Raw genomic sequence first — 7,684 nt, 5'->3', positions numbered from 1 at the left:
TTTGTATTGTGATTCAGTTTCTAAGAATTTTAAATGAATTAGTAAATCTAGACAGATTATGTGAAAATGGAACTTCAGCTATGTTACTTGTAGTACGTTCTCCATTTAAAAGCATCTTGTAAGGGCAAAAGCCATTGGTACTAACCTTTCAGTGAGAAGTCAGTCTCTTAATTGTGCATTTTTCAGAAAAAAATTATAAATGTACATGTTATGGGGAATTTAAGACAGTTCTACACATGAGGTCCTTTTTGATATTTCTTCATGCAATCTTGGCATTGTTTCTGTGTGTTTTGAGCTTGCATAGTTCTTCCTTGCATAGCGTTGATGATGGGCATTACTGGAAAAGGGATAATGAAGCCATAATACCTGACAGAATATGAGTTATGCTGCTATAATTCATATTCAGTGTGGCTTGAATGTGTTTACTCAACATCAAACTACTAAAGCTGAATTACAGAAATGCAGCTTGCACATTTACATGTAACCAGGGCTTAAACTTCATTTTTCATTACAGTAATCTTTATAAAATATAATAAAATATTATAATAGTGGCATTGTTTCTAGAGAAATTGTTTTTCTATGTAATGATCACGACTAGCCCTAGTGGACCTGTAGACCCACTGCTGAAATCAAAGAGTAGTTTATCACAGTATAAATTAACCGAAACCTTTTGGTTTCCTCATAGTTTGCTCACTTGCTTTTCACAAAAAAGGTACAATAGGGTGTAATCTCAATTCACTGAAAATAATATGAGATTAGAAAAAATATTATTTTAAACCCACTGAAGTGTATTTCTTAGTACTAGCTACTGATTGTTGAAGACCTACTGCAGGCTTTAGCAGAAATGTCAACATGAAATATATAATTTCTTTTCCTTCCCTCCTGCCTAGAAGCAATGTTCAGCAGTGCTTCAGAGGCAGCTTATCTTATGAAGTTTTAGTATTTTTAATTTACTTTCTGAAGAGAAGGTAAAACTTGAAAGTAGACCAACTGACTGAAGAATTAGGGTGACTGCACTTAATTAAATGGAAGAGGAACTCACAGCATTCATCATTTACGCAAGTTGTATATGAGCCAGGGATGATTGTAGATTGCTGTGTTTCAAAAGGAAACAGTCCTGTTTCAGCCCCATCTGGTTGCTGCTTATTATAGGACATTTAAATCAGCAGGGATTTTTTCATAAATTTCTCTATATAGAATGCTAAACCAGGATTCCAAATTTGACTCTGCATTTGACTTTATAAGTACAATTTACTGAAAGTAACCATGAATTCTTTGCACTAAAATACAGATACATATTTTCTGACTTAACAATTAGTTTTACCTAAAAACTGTTCCTTATACCAGACCTTTCTGGCTGCATAGATTCTTGTATATGTGCTTGTGAAAATCTAACTGTTGTGAAGTTTTGTGTACACAGAACACAGTGCACACTTAGGCAGCTTTTTTTTTTTTTTTTAATTGACAAATAAAAAAGAACTCTCTAACTTTCACATCTATTTTTAACTGTATGTGTTACCTGAAGAATGTTTTGCTAGAAGACTGAGAAGTTATTATTAGAGTCTGTTCCATCTGGAGTTCTTCCATTGGTTGCACCAGGGGATCAGAAAATCCCTTAATACACAGGTTTGTTTTTTTTTAATGGAAGAGCATCTGTGATTGAGTAATTTCATCTACTCTCATACTAATTTAGGGTTATTTCCCTGAAGTAAATGGGTAGGTTATTTTGGTTTAAAAAATCACAGAAAAAATATTCAATTGTTTGATTCTGAGCCTAATGTAAAGTACCACATCAATTTAATAATCTTACTGAGTAATTTTGTCAAAAAAAAAAAAGAGGGAAGGAAGGAAGGAAGGAAGGAAGGAAGGAAGGAAGGAAGGAAGGAAGGAAGGAAAGAAGGAAGGAAGGGTTTGAAGAGACCTTAAATCTCAAACTGGGTCAGGTTACCGAGAGTACTGTACAACATGTTCTTAAACATCTCAAGGAATGGTCCATCCACAGGTTCTCTGGGCAGCCTATTCCAGTGGGCTCACTATTCACGTCGGTTAAGGTCTGGTTAAATGGCATCTTTCCTTCCATTGTATCAGTGTATCAACTGCATCACTCATCTTAAGGGCTCAAAGAGTGTTCCCTGGGTGTTCCCTTCTATCCTTCTTAAAAATGATGTTGTTTCCCTTTTTCCAGTCACCGGGAACTTCACCTGACAGCCATGGCTTTTTGAATATGATGGAGAGTAACTTGAAAACTACGTTAACCAATTCCTTTAACATCCTGGGATGCTTGTTTTCTGTCCCTATCGACTTGAACGTGTGCAGTTTTACGTGGTCTCAAAGTTGCTCTTCTCTTACAGTAGGAGAGGCTTTCCTCCCTCAACTACTTCCTGGAGGTTCAGGGACATGATATACTTATATTCTAGACAGTTAGACAGTTACAATTTATTTCTTTGTGTTGCATTTCTTAATTTCTTAATCTTCTCTCCTCTCCCCAACATACTTGTCACTTGGAGAAGAAGGTAGTTTAGGGACTATTTAAGAAATACCGTAATAACATAAACCATGCAAATTACCTCTGCTTCAAAGTGGAGTTGTCATCTATATCGTTTACACTCATGTTTTTGACCATAACATTTGGTGAATGGCATTTCAGATGAAGGCTGTATGGCTAGAAAACTGAGCAGTGTGGTCTGCAGAATCCTTCATGAGAATGTTCAGATTGCATGATTTACCTGGGTACCTTGAAGAGTATACCCTTCACCCTATGAGAATAAATGGTGCATTGTTGATAAAGGCAACAATTACGTATATATATACATGTAATATATAAAAATTATTTATTTATTTATTTATTATTTATATTCTATATAAATAATAAAAATGTTTATTTTTATGATATTAATTTAATTCTATCTCATTCTTAACATTCCCTGGATATCCTGCTCAACTTTCAGTCCTATTCATGAAAACTGTAGACAAATTGCTAGTATAGGATGAGAAGATCTGCATCTAATGGATCAGTCCTGCATCTGGAAAGTGCTCAGGTGCCTTAATGGCCCAAAATATTTGTTTACAGTGACCAAGTTGTAGATTATTCAGTTTAAATGAAAATTTCAAAGTAACATTGTACATTTGTAATCTATACCTCTGTTCGAAGTACCTGGCTTTAGGTAAAGCTTTTATAGTGTACATAAAGATTTAAATAAATTTAAGGTATATTCCATTATTGTAGAGTTTAAGTGATTAAAATTACTTGATTTATATAAGAATTTTATAGTTTAAATACTAATCTGGCTATTTAGTTTTATTTTATTCTCAGTTTGAATGAAATTCTCTTGTTCCTTGGGCTAAGCATTTAATTGTTATTGGTATAGATTATCATATTGGTGATGTCTTTGGGAATGTGTTATAAATTGATTTATGATCACAAACTAAGATCATAAAGTTCCAACTAGGTTTTGGGAACATTGTTTCCATTCTGATACTAATGATGCTGAAAAATGGATTACCTAGAGAACGTGACGAAGTCCCTGTTGGTTTTCAGAACCCTACTGGATAGAGGCTTGAGCGTGGTCTGAATTCAGTGCCGTCCCGCTTGGGATCAGGAATTTACACTTAGGTGAAACCATGTGATCACTACCAACCAGAATGATTCTGTGATACTATGATTTCCTCTTAGGATGCAAATGTTGACATGCTTAGGTAGCTTTGCACTCTTACGGAGAACTAGGACAGATCTGCTATTGCAGAGCATGTAATTGCTGATGACACATGGACCAACTCTTGAAGGAACTGTAGACTGTGAACTCCAGCCAAACGTGAGGATCCCATTGCAGCACTATCCGGTGTATTCTGCATGCAATGTCAAATAAAGACAATATCTTCCCAGGTGTTTGATGAATCCATTTAAAAAAGAGGAATTTAGATTTAATGATAGAATATAATAATACTTTTTGGAATAGAATTAAAGTAGGAAATAATGAAGTCAGTGGAATAACAAAATAAATGTCTATGGTATGCAGACACCTTACAAACAGTAATTGAAGCTATACACTGTAATTTATGCATACCAAACAAAGCAGAAAGTTTCAATAGCTTGAAATACCAAAAAGCTTTTAAAGTTAGTGCTATATATGATAATCGACCAACCCAGGATGTTAAAAGTGGTTGTGAAATAGTAAGAGCAAAGCATAATTGTAATCATAATGGGAAATTTCAAATTGCCCACAGTGATCGGGTTAATATTGTGCTATAGAATATTACAGATTTTTAAATCCAAATGCACTTCGGAGAAATTTACTTCAAACAAATCACAGAAGTGAAGTCTTCTTTCTATATATTACTGAGAAACGCACAAAACCTAATCCAAAAATTATTGTAATAGTGACCTTTGTGATCCTTTACTTTAAGTAATTTTTTAAAAAGTATTATCCTTAATTCAATTGAATTATGCTTTATTTTTATTTTAAAAGAGAAATGCCATAAAGGTGAGGAAACAGTTTAAGAGATTGCCTTCAAAATCAGCTAAAGGGATAAGAGATTTTCAGAGGGTATGAGGACTGCTGGAAAAAAAAAAAAAAAAAAAAAAAAAAAAAAAAAAAAAAAAAAGTTCATTAAGATTTGAGGGTAAAACAAAACTGAAGAGACTGTACTGCACGGCTAACCAGAAGAAAGAAAGTGTATGGTACAATGAAGAAACACTTTCTTCCTAAAGTGAAATTCTTCAATTGAATAAAATAGTAAAGAAGGTTAATTCTAAATGTAAACTTGCAACAAACCAAATGGTAACAATAAAAATGATAAGAATAATAAAAATAAAATCTGAAGTACAATGTTTAGAAAGTATTGTAATAAAGTATTTTCCATGTGCTCAAGAAATTGGAAGACTTTTAGAGAGGTTTTGGTGGAACCCTGAACGGTCAACCTATACAGTGAACATTCCAGGACAGACAAAAGACAGGTGAGTCTGAAAGAACTCTTTTTAGTTCCACTGAAATCAATAGAAACAATCAGAAACAATTTGCCAGGAGTGGATATTGTTCACTCACAAGTTTTAAAAGAATTTAAATTTAATCTTGATAAACTACTAATTTTTGTTTATAGACTAGCATTAAAAACAAACAGAGGAATGGAAGGTGAAAATGTAATCTTAAGTTTCAAATATTTTCAAACCTTTATAGTTTCAAACCTTTATGCCAATCTGTTGTGGTTTAACCCAGCAGACAGCTTTGCACCACACAGTAGAACTTCTGAGTTTAGTAAAAAACTGTTTACAAAGCCAGAAAAGGAAGAGAAGAGGAAAATAATAGTAATTATAATAATATAAGGAATATTTATAAAACAAGTGCTGCACAAAACAATTGCTCATCACCCATCAACCAATGACCAGCCAGTCCTCAAGCTAAGGTTTATCCCTCACAATTTAAGGTTTTATTTCCCATGATTTCATATGGTATGGAATGTTCCTTTGGCCGGGTTAGGTCACTTGTCATGGTTCTCTCTCCTTTCAGATCCTTGTGCCCCTTATCTCCCCTCACTAGAAGGACACTCTGAAAAGTTGAAATGTCCTTGATTCTGCAGCACTGCAGAGAAACTACTAAAATATTAGTGTGTTATTAATATCATTTTTTCCCAGAGTCAAAAAGTAACATCATACCAGACAGTATGAATGGAAAAGAACCTCTGCCTCAGCTGAAATCAGCACACAAGCAAATCCATAGAAATCATATTAAAGAAAGGAATTAGGAGATATATGGATAAGCAAGAAATATAAATGAAGAAATACCTTTTTTGGATGGAAATTGCACATCATAAATCTATACCAATTACATAACTAGAGATAACAGTGTTAAGTCTGATGCTGTGTGTTTAGAGTTCAAAAAATTATCGGATACGTTCACTCAAAGTTCTTAAAGAAATCATGTTAAAATAGAATGGGGAATCTTTTAGTGGATCTTGCAAGTAACCACTGACATCTAGGAAAACTAAAATGGGGATAATTTTTATTTCATACTGTGTACTACCAGCAGGGGATCTCACAAATACTTTGTGCTCTTCAATATATTTGAATATGATCTGGAAAAGATAAGGGATACTGAGGTGACAGAAGTTTATGTTAAAACAATTCTGGTGTCATTTTGAATAGACTGAGATAAGTGTACCTACAGTGGACAATTCAAAATTTTATGATGCCAAGAATCAAATTAATCTAATCTAAATTAAGCTGTCTAGAAGTTTGATATCCAGTCCAAGCTTGGTATTTAAATTTCCAGCATAGTGTGTGGAAAAAAATGCATACAGTAGGATGATGGTCCATTCATTACAACTAACAGAAAAATGAACTACTTCTTTACAATTTATAGAACAATCTTGTGCCGTTATCATGGATTTGAGAGATTAGTTTTTGATAACTTTGAGGGGAAATCCACGCATGTAATCTGGACAATGAATAGCCAGATAAAATTCAATGCAAGTGGAAGCAAAGTAACGCACATGAGAAAGGTAACTCTCTGTATTTACCGATGGCCATATTATATATACTACATTATGTATACTAATTTATTCAGAAAAGATATTTTAAAATCACATAATTTACAACTCAGTAATCATTTTTTTATACTATTAATAGTAGGCAAACAGGTTGGCTGAGTGGCAAGAGAAATGTCTTCATTAGCCCTTGTTTTTTTTCAGGATAATAATAGCAAAATAGAATTATTAGATTGCTGAATTTTTTGTTACTAACTAACTGTAACTTTTATTTTAATCCTAGTACCTTACCTATTTTGGTGAGATTTAAGATCATTTCTTATGTCTGTATTCTTCAATGAGCATTCTCCTGTTTACAAAATTTCCCATTGCTTAAAATTGATTTTTGTTTTTAATTCCTAATAGCATATACTTTAAAAAAAATTACTGCCTAATGACACTGTCATAAGTTTTCTTTTTCCTTCTGATTAGTATTTCAGATGAAATTAGAAGCCTGATGTGAAGCCATATTGAAATCAAACCTAACATATTCTAGTAAGAATAACAAATTTCTGTAAAATGTTGGTGGAAAATTCTTAGTAGGAAACATTTGAAGTGTGGAATATTGATAGTTCTTTACAGATAGAAAGCCTAAGTCAAAGTAGTTTGACTTCAAAGAAACAGTACACTGCTTTACACTTACATTTTAAATTCTAATATATTTTTAAATTATTGTAGTTACACACCATTTTGAACAATATACTTGGCAATTGTTAAAGGGGTACAAATATAGTACACTTCACAAGAGATACTTATTCTAAGTGAAACCGGAAACTACTGGCAAGGGACTGAAAAAAATTCTTAACTATGAAAATATATTTTTTGGCTAATAAGTTAAATTGCCTCAAGAGTTTTGATTGGAAATGTAAATTGAATTATGACATATAAATTGTAAAATCAAGTTCTGCTTCTGTTTGTAATATTTAAACTAAGAATCTCCATAGATATTTACAAGCAGATTATTTAAGATTATTTAAGGGCAAGGGCATGGAAGAGAAGAGAAGAGAAGAGAAGAGAAGAGAAGAGAAGAGAAGAGAAGAGAAGAGAAGAGAAGAGAAGAGAAGAGAAGAGAAGAGAAGAGAAGAGAAGAGAAGAGAAGAGAAGAGAAGAGAAGAGAAGAGAAGAGAAGAGAAGAGAAGAGAAGAGAAGAGAAGAGAAGAGAAGA

Source organism: Centrocercus urophasianus, unplaced genomic scaffold, assembly GCF_019232065.1.
Source record: "Centrocercus urophasianus isolate 14NV4802_14NV808 unplaced genomic scaffold, USGS_Curo_1.0 seq_10, whole genome shotgun sequence".
Taxonomy (NCBI): domain Eukaryota; kingdom Metazoa; phylum Chordata; class Aves; order Galliformes; family Phasianidae; genus Centrocercus; species Centrocercus urophasianus.
The sequence above is the reverse complement of the archived record's forward strand: the minus strand, read 5'-3'. Positions refer to the sequence as shown.